The sequence below is a fragment of the Dermacentor albipictus genome, chromosome 4, assembly GCF_038994185.2.
Source record: "Dermacentor albipictus isolate Rhodes 1998 colony chromosome 4, USDA_Dalb.pri_finalv2, whole genome shotgun sequence".
Lineage (NCBI taxonomy): Eukaryota > Metazoa > Arthropoda > Arachnida > Ixodida > Ixodidae > Dermacentor > Dermacentor albipictus.
The window spans coordinates 76,533,084-76,547,651 of record NC_091824.1 but is presented as its reverse complement, the minus strand read 5'-3'; the positions used below and the strand labels follow the sequence as shown (position 1 = coordinate 76,547,651).

The 14,568-nt window shown below is 45.8% G+C and overlaps 1 long non-coding RNA gene across 1 annotated transcript in view; it reads right to left on the bottom strand.

Annotated features, from left to right (window-relative positions):
• Positions 1–455: 455 nt before the first annotated feature.
• LOC135895882 (uncharacterized) overlaps positions 456–14,568 on the bottom strand; it is a 90,640-nt gene continuing 76,527 nt past the window's right edge. Inside the window, exons 2-3 of the long non-coding RNA XR_010562511.2 lie at positions 10,579–10,728; positions 456–577 (exon numbers count right to left, since the gene is read on the bottom strand). This is a non-coding gene — a long non-coding RNA (uncharacterized lncRNA). The remainder of the gene's footprint in view (positions 578–10,578; positions 10,729–14,568) is intronic.

Below are 14,568 nucleotides of genomic sequence, written 5' to 3'. Positions count from 1 at the left end.
TGAGTGGCGGGGGGTGTCACACCGGGCACGTCCACACCTCCCCTCTCCGTAAAAATTTCTGCGTTAGCATGCACAACACCACTTAGATTATGTAGCATTGGCATGCAGCCTGCTTCTCTCGTACCCCCCCTCCCCCCCTTACATCCAATTTGTCACTGTCACCATCCACGTCTACGGTGAAGTGCGTTTCCCCAACCTCCCCCGCTGCCCTCGCACCCCTGAAAAAAGAAGGAATTCTGGCCACTGCTCCTACTGCACTCCACACACTGTTTGTCACGGTTTAGTGACAAACACGTTTGTTCGTTACGGTTGTCCTTCGTCCTGCTAACGAGAACTCCTGGCATCCGCGGTGGCGTAGCAGCCGTGACGCAGTGCAATTAGTGGTGTGGCGGCACCGTTGACCTCCTGTGATGGGCTGCAGAATAAGCATCCTTTCCCTCACCCAAACCACCAAGAAGATGCGAACGGCTCTTTATTCACGTTTGCAGACTGCTTTGACCTTGAGTGCTGACTTCAGCTTGAACATCACGGTGATGTCTGGTTGCCGGGTCAGCCCATTGTGACGTAACGTACCCACCTGTAATAACAGCAAAGAGGCGCAGGTCGATCGGTTGGGATCGCCACATGCAGCGCGCTTTTTCTTCATGTCTGGGATATTTATTCAACAGCTGAAATAAAATAGCAAAATAGCCATGCAGTTGCGTGTGCGTATAGGAGATCTTCCTGAGTATTTGTTTGAGAGGCGTCAATCGACGGCATCAGGGCTGCGCAAAGACACTATGCAATTGTATCATGATACGATACATGCAGTATATATCGTCAACTTACCTGTTAAGGTCAGGCTATAGAAAATTCAGTGCCTGTGTAAAATAGTTTAAAACGGCACATGTGGGCGCTCTTGAGAAAAACGGAGTGTTTGGTATTATAATTTTTCTACAGGAAAAATGTCGCTGCGATATTTTTTTTAAAGGTGGTTTAGCGGCAGCCATATCAGCTTCAGAACCGGTGTTCAGGCAACGATGTTGGCTGAACACCGGTTCGATAGCATGTTGCGATAGCAGTATCTTGTATCTCAAGATGCATGATAAGTTCTTTTGTGTATCGGAAATAAAGATACTGATACACGTCTTGCTAGACGTATCGTGATACAGATACAAGATACCCAAAGAATATCTAATATAATATCTAAATGCATGCATCTTCGACACCGCCCAGCACTGGACGGCATGCGCAAATACGAATGTACAATTATGTTGCCTGACGACGCCGTAGCTGCTCAGATTAAAAGCTCACGGTATACAGCTAACATGCCGTTTTCGATTGGGTGTGCGAGCAGGAATGTAAATAAATAAATAAATAAATAAATAAATAAATAAATAAATAAATAAATAAATAAATGCAACATTACTTAAACCCGTTCTCATTTTTGTCCCCATAACCCGGCATGTTAACAATCAGGATCGGAGTGGTAGAGCGTGCTCAAACTTTGCGTAGAAATGCAACAGCGCTCCAGTTACTTCTGTGATTGAGTGCATAAAACGACGTTTCGTAAGAAATAAACCGGAACGCCAATGCATATTTCTCCGCAAAGTTCGGGAATTAATATCTCAAAACTGGTGAGTGAGTGAGTGAATAAACTTTTATTTGGTCCAGCAAAGCGCGATAAAACTGGTGTCATCCTCAGATTTCTTTCTAAGTGGGTCCCGCCTTGCGAACTCCACGGCTAGAATTTGTAAACTCATGCAATGTGGGCCATAAGATAATTAGTATAAAACTAAATTAGTGATTTTTTTGTTAATTAGTCGATCATGCATATATTTTTTTTTTCTGTGTGTGCAAGTTCAGTGTCCGCCGCTTCGAGTAGACCAGCTCATGAACTAGAATGGGGATATCTGCCAGAGGCAACCTTCGAGAATTTTTAAAAGTGGTCGCCGAAATAAGAAAACTGAGGACGGAAATATTAGAAGTGTACCGCCGTCCTCGCTCGGTACGGGTCACGTGAAGTTCGTTGTCTGGGACACGTGATGAGGTGAAAGAGCCAGGGTCGATCTCAGGCGCCGGAGCTTTGTTCCGGAGCCCCATCAGTGGACGACACGCACAAAAAAAAGGAAATGCATTAGCATATATATATATATATATATATATATATATATATATATATATATATATATATATATATATATATATATGGATGTCGTCCCATCAGTGGACGACATGCACAAAATAAATAAAGGAAATGCATTAGCATATATATATATATATATATATATATATATATATATATATATATATATATATATATATATATATATATATATATATATATATATATATATATATATATATATATATATATATATATATATATAGGGGTTTTCTTCAAAGTTCAGCATGCAGGACCCGACGTAACATACGCAGGAAAGAGAGGACGAACTTTTTGGAAGACTTCTTTTACTTAACGTTTTCGGCTGGTGGACCAGCCTTCGTCAGAGTGCAGGCCTTCGTCAGTACTGTACTCTGACGAAGGCTGGTCCACCAGCCGAAAACGTTAAGTAAAAGAAGTCTTCCAAAAAGTTCGTCCTCTCTTTCCTGCGTATATATATATATATATATATATATATATATATATATATATATATATATATATATATATATTCCGCACTCCATGATGTCGGGGTACTACACCCTCCTCAATCGCGTTAAGCTTGATAAGGAACATCGTCGCGCGCTGTTTTTTACGAGCTCGCGGATTAAAAGGTGGCCATATATTATACACACGGCGTCCCAGCTAACTTTGGCCAAAGTTTAAAAATATGCGAATGCCACGTAGCCGGACATAACAAAGGTAATGTTGTTCTGCCGTCGCTTGCAGAGATACTCAAATTATTATTATTATTTTCCATTCCGCCTAATAAGATAATTAGTCTTAATGACCTAATCAACTTCTCAAATATTATAGTTAGATGAAAAGTGTCAATGAGGAAATTGTAGAGCGACGCGAAAAAACTCCCGATAAACATTTCTGTTGCATATAATACGTGCTACATAAAAGTATTTTTCCGGGGCATGAGAAAAGCCCGCGACAGCAGCCCTCACTTTTTGCAGTGCCCGTGTTTAGGGGGGGGGGGGTGCAGAATATGCCATTTGGGAAAATAGGGAGAATATTAAGCGCAATGCGCTGCGAAACTTCAACTTTACTGCTTTAAATGCAAGTGCCACAAATAACTGCCAATCCCTCGTTTTCCCACGTGTTTTCGTGCGTCTTACGAGATTCGTAGTTTGTTTCTTCGGTTTGCTAAACAAGGTATCTTGTTTACATCTGGGGGAAATTAGGGGCATGCATGGTATGGTCACTGTGTAGGCAATATTCCAAATGGGTGGGTTAAATGCGCATTTTTCAGTAGAATACGTATATGCAAGTGCTCCGTAGCGTTGTTAGTCTGTTTTACGAGGGGTATAAAAGTTAGACTGCTGTGCCGGCATATCTACAACTACAAACGAAGCCAAATTTTGCGAACATAGGGGTGTTAGGATCGGCCTGCAGTTATTTCAGCCAGCTGCACGTGTTCCGATCCAACAGGGACGGTGGCGCACTTCAGAGAACTGCGGATAACCGGCAGCCACGTGGCGCGGGATCAGCTCAGGGGAGTTCTCGAGGGGAGGTAATTGGCGGAACCTCCCCATGAGCTTTTCGAGACACCAGACAATGTGCTACCCGGGCGCGCCACCCGAGACGGCTCAGAGTTCTACGAAGCCCCTCTGACGTCAGCTCCGGACCATTAAACCTGTGTGTGTGTGTGCGGCACGCGTATGTGAGCCCTCATCCTCCTCCAAGTCGAGAGCCCTCATCCTTCTCCAAGTCGAGAGCCCGCCTCCTCCGAAAGGGCGGGTCATCTTCAATGACGTCGAACTATGACGTCGAGCAGAGTGCGTATAAGCAGCGAGTGTCGGCTGCTGGAGTGTGCTCGTTGTCGTGCTCGAAATGTACTCGTGAGCTGTGTGCTCGTAAGCTGTTTGCTGTATGCTCGTCTTGCGGGCTCCATTTGGGAGTCACGCTAGACTGTCGATGTATCTCATGTTTAACTGTAAATAACGTGTAAATAAATCCTGCTCTCCTAAGTCCCGACGAAGAGTCAAGCTCCTTCCTACAGCCACGACTGCCAAATCTTACATCTGAATGGCAGCGGTGAGATCGGCCTACAGCTCGTAGATCGTCCGACAACTCGAACAAATGGTGGCAGCGGCGAGATCGTCCGACGAATCTTACAGGGGGAACAATACACAAAAGTTGAAGTGCGATGGTAAATGCGTATTGATCAAATACAGCCTTAAAGAAATTGTAATCAAATATTCGAAGGTATCATGTTGCTTTACGCGTATTTAGCTAGGTTTCCCAATATCCCCAAGAGAACTTTGCGTTTCAGATATTTTATACCTTGAAGGAACAGGCAGCATTTTAAGTGCTATGTGTAACGTAGTTTTAACGTTTATGGCTTTCTGGCAACAGGAATAATTATTGAACCTTCTTCTTTTTTTTCGTGCGTGATGTATTAGGTTCAGCTGATGTCCTCGCTGAACTAAAGAAGGTAGCTTCTTTATGTTTGGTGTCTGTAAGGACAAGGTAATGAGAGATGCCTAGGTAAAGCTTAAGGTAGATAAGTAATTGGTGCTTTAGGCAGTAAATTGCATATGCAAGCCCTCTAACGTTATATGAGCGTGTCTAACGAGCGTGGCAGAATTTAACCCGCTCTCCTCGCGGAACAAAAGAAGCCACCACGACCGAATTGAGCGAAAATTGGTTGTACACTATGGAACCTCTCTGTCCGAAGTTACATGTAGTTGCATCAAACACAGCCTCTGTAAAAGTGTTCTTATTCAAGTGTTAGAGCGTGTGATATGGCCGCTATCAGCTATGCTTCCCAGTTTCCCGACATAGCTATATAGGTTACACCAGGTTTATATTTCGTGGAAAGGGTAGGGGAGTCATGCTAAGTGCAATGTGCGACAATATTTTCACGTTCCTGGTCCAGTTAGAAGCGTTGCAAATAATGACAGAGCAGTCATTTCCCCTGTTTACTTGCGTAATGAGATGTTCATAGATGGTTTCAGCGATGTCCTCAGTGAACTAAACAAGATACTTTGTTTACATTTGGCAAAAATAAAGGGCGTGTTACAGCCAATATGCAGGTGAACTTCAAAGGTTAGAATAACTATTAAAGGGGATTAATTATGAAATTTGCAGGAAGTTACACATGCAAGCGATCCGGAACTTTATGAATGTGTTTTACGAACAAAGCAGAATTTATCCCCCTGCCCTGAGAGAACTGCGAACTCAAGCAATATCAAATCTAGCGGAAATTGAGTGAAAAGGGGGGGGGGGGGGAGTACAGCGAGGGAGGAAGGACACCATGGTAAATGCAATGGCAAAGTAGCATGTGTGCTGACGAAATAATTTTTTTTTTAATTTCCTACAATAAATGCTCCAACGCATCACACGCGCGGGCAAGGTTTCAAACGGAACAGTCATATATATGGGAAACTTTTATTCAAGTACGCAATATAATTACAGGAAACTGGAACTTTTACTGCAGCTGTTCGAAGGAAACACCTTCGCTGCAAATTGGGTTGTATGGTGCTCCAACGCCGCACAGAAGTCTGCGGCCTTTTCCTATTGTGAATATTGCAAGCCATTTAAGTTGATTGCACGTCGTTGCGTATAACCTCGAGAATACTGTTACCTAAACTAGGGATATGCTGTACACTTATACGCCAAGTACAATTATTTCTTCAATTATTGATTTAGTTTGTAGCAAATGTGCACTTTTTTATGGGCGCTGTGCCCCTGCTACTGGGCGCGATCCTGAAGGGGCTTCTGTCGGGCACTCATTGCCTTTTGTCTCCGTACCCATCTTGAGATATTATATACTCGCAAGAAACCGACCCATTCTCTCTCCACCTAACTTTCTGCCGCCCCCTGCTACGCTTCGCTTCCCTTGGAATCCAGTCCGCAACCCTTAATGACCATCGGTTATCTTCCCTCCTCACTACATGCCCTGCCCATGCCCTGCCCATGCCCTGCCCATGCCCATTTCTTTTTCTTGATTTCAACTAAGGTGTCATTAACTCGAGTTTGTTCCCTCACCCAACCTGCTCTTTTCGTATCCCTTAACGTTACACCCATCATTCTTCTTTCCATAGCTCGTTGTGATATATATATATATATATATATATATATATATATATATATATATATATATATATATATATATATATATATATATATATATATATATATATATATATATATATATATATATATATATATATACCGTCGTTCTATTCGTTTACATGAACTCTACTTGAGCGGGTTGAATCAGAAGTCGAAATGACTCGGCCTTGACTCATGCCCGACCTGACCGCGTTTGTATACATGCATCCTGCCAAGCGGGTTGGGCGACTCTATTAGCCCACCCCGCGTTTGGCCGGGTGTGTTAATTCGTGGTGGGCCGTGTGGGCTCAGCTCGACGCCCACTCGACCCGACACGCTAGCGTTTGCATCGAACCCGACGACCGGATTTGGGCACGACAAGCCGACTCGACCCGACTTTGTCGGGAAATCTAAGGAAAGTAAAGGAAGTTAACCATTATCGCGCCCAGTCAACACGGCGAGAGATAGACGAACGCCGTAACAACAGGAACGCAGAGGAACGGTGGCCATTGAAAGTTCGCGTATAGCGCCTGATACGATCGAGCAGCGTTTTCCCCGATCCTGCCGCTGTCTGCGTCTCGGCGTAGCCGGCTGTGTGCGATGTGTAGACTATACTGCCCACTTATCTGCCGTCAACGACAAGTTGTTCGCAAACTTCTGGCGCTGACTGAAAACGTTCTTGTGTCTCTTACCGTGCAACTTTCTCGCGCTACTTTTAACATGACAACGCGTCATTTGCTGACAACGTTGCTGAACCCTGGCCGCAGAAGTGAATGCGTTTTTTTTTTTTGCTGTAGCTATTACGTTACTCTATATATTTGTGAATACTTCGATCTCTAAGACTGCGAATCCGAGCTAATAACCGAGAATGACTGCAGGCCTGTCGGAATCGCCATCAACGCGACGCCACTCCCGCGCGCCATGCAAGGTGCTCCGCCGAAAATTAGGTGCCCCGAATGCACCTAGCTATTCGGGAGACTTATCAGGGACTGAATTAAGTAAGCTTACGTTGGCTTATAGCCGCCGACGGCAGGCTTTCGTTCGAGCACTCGTCTGTCGTCGCCGCTGTGTTGGCTCGACATTGTGTGTGTACTTCCACGTCGCTCACACATCATGCCGTATATAATGAGTTCCTTCGTCGCGATTCCAAAATAACGCGGTATAGGAGCGGGCGAATATTTGTAATTTATTCATTGAATGCCGGTGCACGTGGCGTCCTCTATGTGCGAAAGTGGAGCGCATTACCTAAAACTATTCGAGGGACCTTGTTCGAAGTGCTCTTAATTGTGTGCAGGCCGTTTTGGGCCCGACAAGGCCGACTCGACGCGACTTTATCGGATCCATTTAAACGTCGCTACTGACTCCATTCTTCTTTTCTTTTTTTTTTCCTTCCTCAAGCGTGTATATGGTAGCCAAACCGGGCCAAACACATCCTAGACAAGTTGTGAGACAACTTGCTCGACACGGTAATTAAGAGACACAGAAACGTTCCGTCGGTACGTGTCAAATGTTTACCAGCAACTCGTTGTTGTTGACTGCAGATAAGTGGGAAGGTATAGTCGACATATGCATTGTATGTATAGCCGGCTGTACAGATACTCAGGCAGCGCCGGGAGCTGCTCGCATACCGTGATCACGCGGCATATACCCAAACTGTTGACGCGCACTGTATACTGGCACATTCCTGTCGTCATTCTTGCGTCTCTCGGGGTTCCGCGCTGTTGTTAAAAGACGCTTTGCGCTGTTGACCGTGTGTATGACACTTCGTACGAGAACTTCTGCGCTTGCGTGTATAAAAAATAGGCACGCATGCAGCAGGCCGCGGTATACGTGGCCGAGCGGGGATCATTGCGAGAGGCGACGATATGTCAAGGATCGAAAGTGCGCGCGCGGGCGGTGACAGCCCGCGCTGATCGGGGAATGGATGAGCCCCCCGCATTCCCGGGCGCTGAATTAATGCGCGTCGCATACGTGAATCGCGGACCGACAGACAATAGAATGGCAAAGTCGCGGGAGAGTATACGAAATGGCCGGCCGGTTGAGAGAGAGAGAGAGAGAGAGAGAGAGAGAGAGAGAGAGAGAGGGAAGACCTTAATTCGGTGCATCCTTTTGACTGCTGCCACCTGCAGCATGGAGGCGTTTCCTTCAACTGCATACACTGAGCAAATAGAGGGCGCGCCTCTATGGAGGAATATGGAGGAAAGTAAATGGGCTGGGAGAGTGTTCAGGTATCTGTACAGGCAAAACATTGATTCACAGTGGAGGAAAAGAACTAGGAAGCTTACCAGCAAGTATGCAGCCTGTAGGGTGGGTAACACTGCTATAAAGAACGTCAAGCGAAAAGTCAGAGAGGCTGAAATAATCTCATAAGTGGATGCAATGGAAAAGAAACCTTCCATGAGTAACTACTTAAGAAAAACGAAATCAGGAAAGAAACAATTTATGATAACTCAAAGGGAAGCTCGTTACTTTTCGAAGCGAGATCGGGATGCCTTAGAACACGCACCTATAAAGCGAGATATAAGAAGGAAGAAGAAGCATGTGCTTGCTGCGGTAAAGCTAGGGAAACGACGGAGCATATTTTATTAGAATGTGAAGACGTCTATCCAGCGGTCGATTTAGGCACCACTGGCCTCCTTGAAGCCCTTGGGTTCAGCGGGAGCAGTGGCAAAGCAAACAGGTCCACAATAGACATCAGTAAGAGGCGATTGGAGGATTGGTGGAAGAAAAGTAGGGAAACGACAAAGGACGGAGACGTACAAAAGCACAGTTCGCAATAGGGTATCAGAAAATTTGGACGTGGTAGTTCATAGTGTTTTTTTTTTTTGTTTCATTGGTTAACCTAGGTAGGATATTGGGCAGTATAGTAGCAAGAGCTTGGTGGCGCAAGCCACCACCCCGTTCCAAAGGGGACGCTCATAACAGCCATCCATCCATCCATGTAAAGTATCAAGGGGCTTTACTACAATGGATTTGGATATGGGAATATACGATTTAATGTGCGCGGCTGATCGCGCATCTTCGTGGTGTGTGATCGGTTCCGGCGCCTTAAATACATTTCGGTGCGAGGGACGACCATCTTTCGAAGGAGTCTATACGTACGGGTGACCCAGCTGTTATGCTATATAGAGGTCCGCCCAATCCTCGTGGCAGAATTGAAAGGGTATCTTCGCGTCAACGTTATCGTGAAGCGGTCGAATCGTATTCTGTATAGATTATTGGGCCGTGCGGCTACATAAGGCTGCAGTATCTCGTAACGCGCGATGCCGCAAAGAGGAGATCGTGCCTTCTGCCCGCATCGTTAATGCGCTCGTGTTAAAAAGCGCAACTCAGTGTAGCTCGCGCTTTATAATGGCGGCCACTGCGAGCTGTCAAGCGCGCCGCCTCTCACAAACAAACACATGGTCAGAACAGTACAGAAAGCAGCACACGACAGTCCACGACAGTCCCAATCACGTCGTGTACACGTGCCGTTTCCGGTGTTGTCATCGCGTCCTGCCCTTTTGACAAATTCAACAATCGATTTAAACTGTATAACTCTCTCAGGAGCAGATCCTTTTGGTATCTATTTGGTCTGTCACCACACTTCCGCGTGCGCATGAGAGCGCGTTTCCGTCTTTGAGAACCATCAGCACGTTCACGCGACGAACGTATATATATATATATATATATATATATATATATATATATATATATATATATATATATATATATATATATATATATATATATATATATATATATATATATATATATATATATATATATAACCAGGCACGCGTCGTAACCCCAAGGGCGTTTCCGGATACAATATAAGGGTCAGCTTCGCGGCTGGCTATACACTACACTTCCACACAATCCTCCCTCCTTTCCCGGCGTTGTTTCTAGTCCTTTTCAACGGGAAAATATCGGGGCCGTCTTCGTTTCCTCCCACGCGTATAACTAAAGGCGCACACACACACACACATCGGGGCCTGCCCTCGGCGCCAGTATGAGGGCAGTGCGTGGCCTCAGCTCGACAGATTCGGTCGGCACCGCAGCGTCCAGCGGCGCGGCGAGCATCGAGAAAGCTACAAGAGACAAAGCAGAGAGCGAAGAAGACACCGCGGAACCGGTTCTCGGCCGGGCGCCCATGTGCGCGGCGCAGCAAGCGCTACAACGGGATCGACGCCGAAGCCGCTGTTTCTGTTGCTTCGAAGCGGGGCGGCGGCTGGCTCTCCGGGCGCCAAATGGGCCAACAACGGTAGGCGGGAGGGATGCGCCGGCGAGCGCCTTGCCTCGAACGACGTCGCTGATTTATTTGCGCCATCTTTTTTTCTTTTTTTTCGCGACCTCGACACAACGCGCGCGCAGAGTTCGTATTTGTGTACCTTTTTTTGTCGTGAACTGTTCTTGTTGCGTGTCGCTGGTTCGGAAAGCGACGAACCCGGTGCTGCGCTGTAGCCTAAGGCGCTGTGCTGTTGAGACCGAGGTTGCCGGTTCGATCCTGAGCATTGTGGCCACATATCGATGGGAGCGCACTGCAAAAAAAAAAAAAAAAAAAGGTTCGTGTGTTTAGATTTATGAGCTCGTTAAAGGACCCCAGCTGGCCAAATTAGTCCGGAGTACCCTACTATACGGCGTGCCTCGTAAATCAGATCGTGATCTCGGCACGTAAAACTTCGACATTTAATTTTTTAAAGCAACGAGAACTGGTTTCCCCCGACTGTTTATATAGTAGATTCGACGTGTACGTTCACGTGCGAGCGCACCTATAATCTCTTCGTCCTACCCCTTCCACCAACGCAGGGTAGCAAACTGGACGTACGAGTGGTTGGTTGACCTCCCTTACCTTTTTCTCTCTCTCTCTCTCTCTCTCTCTCTCTCTCTCTGTTTCGCTCCCTGTTCTTGTGAAATCACGCTTCCTGCATGATCGATGCAGGTTTACACGAACAATATGGCATTCGCCCACGTGTGTGAACACAGTGCGATTGACCATATATATATATATATATATATATATATATATATATATATATATATATATATATATATATATATATATATATATATATATATATATATATATATATATATATATATATATATATATATATATATATATATATCGTACTCTGCAGAGAATAGTTTGCGGTGTTCCTAAGAGCAAGGGACACTGCTCGAAAAACAGTTTATTACTTTTTTTATTTTTTCACATCATATATGCTATAAATACCTTTTTTTTTCTCAGTTCATCATTAGTCATTGCTTACGTAAGTGACGGATTCAGCGCTTACGTAAGCGAACACCTTAAAGAGCAAACGGATAGGTGCTGTCTCATGTTGTCTCAACAGAAACCCCTTATTGATGATGATCTCCGGCCGCTCTGTCCTCGTCGCCCAAAAAATCTATTTTTCGATGACATCAGGCGTGCCTTAATCACGCGGCATGTCTGTTTTCCTTTTCTCTACCCGCAATGCTCTCAGGTGGAGTAAATTTATCTCTGCAGGGACTCCAGGCTGGTGCGGCCGCATGCGGTGATCACTTGGAACTGGTGTTCACTAACCGAACACCACCATCTACGAACTGATCGGCTCCTGCCTTTGCAGCGGATGCCCGTCATTTCTGCTTTGGACGTGCCCGCAAGGACTGTGAATACCCGTGAAAAGGAACACTGTGCAGGTCTGACTTATGAGTGACGCCTAACGGCCGGGGTCCCCATACGTTCACACAATCATACGGGACATGCGCCCCATGCATGTGAAATATGGAAACACACAGGCTTTTATGTGGGACGTTATTGGATGTGCGTTTTTTTTTTTTCGATGGTGTTTTACTGAACCACGACGACCATGCAAAGTGCGAATAAATACTTTGAAATCGTTGACGTCGTGTTCTGGCGCACAAGCGCTGAGGTTTTGATGCGAAATGGGGAAAAAAAGAAAAAAAATAGGAAGAAACTGTCTCCTTTCATTCTGCCCTCTAATAACCCACCTCTCACCGCCAAATTAACGAGAATAGAGTTTCGCTAGAACACTTTATCAGTCTAAATTGGTCTATTGCTTACCTCGAATGTCCCTTTATGGCGAATAACCGCAGGTATCGATACAACTAAATTACATCGTACAGCCACAGCCCACGCATGGGGGCAGCAGTGCTTGAAACATCGCCATGTCACGCAAGCCCGATAAAAGTACTGTTATAACAATATCTGGGGTTATACGCGCCAAAACCACTTTCTGATTATGAGGCACGCCGTAGTTGAGGACTCCGGAAATTTTGACCACCTGGGGTTCTTTAACGTGCGCCTAAATCTAAGCACACGGGCGTTTTCGCATTTCGCCCCCATCGAAATGCGGCCGCCGTGGCCGGGATTCGATCCCGCGACCTCGTGCTCAGCAGCCCAACACCATAGCCACTGAGCAACCACGGCGGGTCAAAGTACAGTTATCAAGCTTATATTTACGATTGATAGGGTTTAATGTCTCAAAGCTGCACAGGGACTACATTATACGACACAGTGAAAGCTTACGGATTACACTTAATTCAAACTACACTGTACCTCTGCAATGGCATAATCGTGGTATATGCATAGGCGCAACCTGGACGAGGGGTTTATGTCCCGTTTTCGTATCTTTCATAAACGCCAGTCCTTGAAACATAATATTTCCTCCGTATATAGTATAAGTAAATATAGGCACTTCCACAAACTGAAGGTAAGTCAATTACATTCTTCATTTCTAAATTTAATTTTGTGTAGAACTGCCGGACTATTCTTTAATAAAGTTTCTTCTTCTTCTTTAGAATATCTGTCCTTCGTTAAACTGCTATTTTCGTCGTAACGAATTAAATTATTATTTTTCTGATTTCCTATGCGCCGTTACTTCAATCATGTAACCCATCGCTTAGTGCATGACTCTTGATTATATTAATACATGTAGAATTAGTGTTTAGTTTCAACGTTTCACGTACTGCTGTTCATGCTTCCTTTGTGATTCAATACATCTCTCGCGCTTTTTTTTTCTGTTCCACTTGTGATCGTTTCTTCATATATATTTTAACTTGCGCGTAATATCCGGGATAATATTTTATCTGTCGCATGAAGTTTACATTGCTGCTGTGATTTATCTAGATGTCGCACGGTCGTCTTGTATACCGTCTTGTATATCTTCAAGCTGTTCGCAGCCCAGGACAAACTGGACAAACTCTAGTTGCCCCTCCTCCTTACCTTTACTTCCTCCACATTTCTCTCTTTGCCAAGGAGTCCAGCCAGAACGGCAGTTCTTATTTGTTGCACAGCAGGGCGCAGGAGGGAACAAGGGACGAGCAGGTCAAAGCTCAGCAAAAAGAAAGGAGAGAAATCACATATTTTAAATATAAGAGAGAGAGAGAGAGAGAGTTGTGTGACGATCCTTACGCACCCACACGGCGGCGGAACAGCTGTTAAAGTCCGGGGCTGTTGAGATCATCTCCTGCATCGGCGGAAGGAGGGGGCGCCGGGGGGGGGGGGGGTGCTTAACCTAGGTGTCGTCACTAGCGGTTGGTCTACAGCGGTTGGTCTAGGGAGTCGCTAGGCGGTGGCTTCCCTCATGGACAGACCGCTTTGCTCATTCCAGAGGGTGAAAGCGTTTTTTATTTCTATTTATTTTACTTTTTTTTGGGGGGGGGGGTGAGTTGAGGTGGGTCTGCTGTAGAATAGGATATGCCGACGACCTCTATATCTTTTTCTCACATTCGAAAACAATCTCAGCGGCCCCAGCGGTGACACCCGGCAAAGGAAACAAACCGCCATCTATCACACGGACGCATTCGTTTCTTCGGGCGGCTTTAGGAACGGACAATAAAGAAACACGCCTAAGTGCACGGCCTATTCGCTTACCCACGCTGGTGTCGTCGAACTCGACCCACGCATACAAAGGACGCACAAAGCGAAACACGTGGTGAGGTCATCAACAACAAAAACAAACACATCCCGCGCGCGGGGTATGGAGGGGGGGGTGGGTGAAGGTTGCGCGTGCTTAGACGTGCGTTCTTCGGAGGCAGTGACACACAACACTTATCAAACGTCCCGATACTGCATCGTAGGTTGCTATACAGGAGGCGCCGTAGTGGAGGTGAGCAGATTAATTTTGAACGCCCGGTGTTCTTTAGCGTGCGCCCTGAGGACTCTGAGCGCGGTACGCGGGCGTTTTCTCGCATTTCATACTCACGTGGGAACGCGGCCGCCGCGGTTCGGAGACGAACCCGCGACTTCGGGCTCCGCGGCATAGCGTCATAGCCACCGAATCGTCGCGGTTGGTACATAGCAATCGCACTGCTCACTGACGACCCTACAGCGACAGCCCTCCGACCTAAAGCTCTGCTGTGCAGGATGCTCGGTG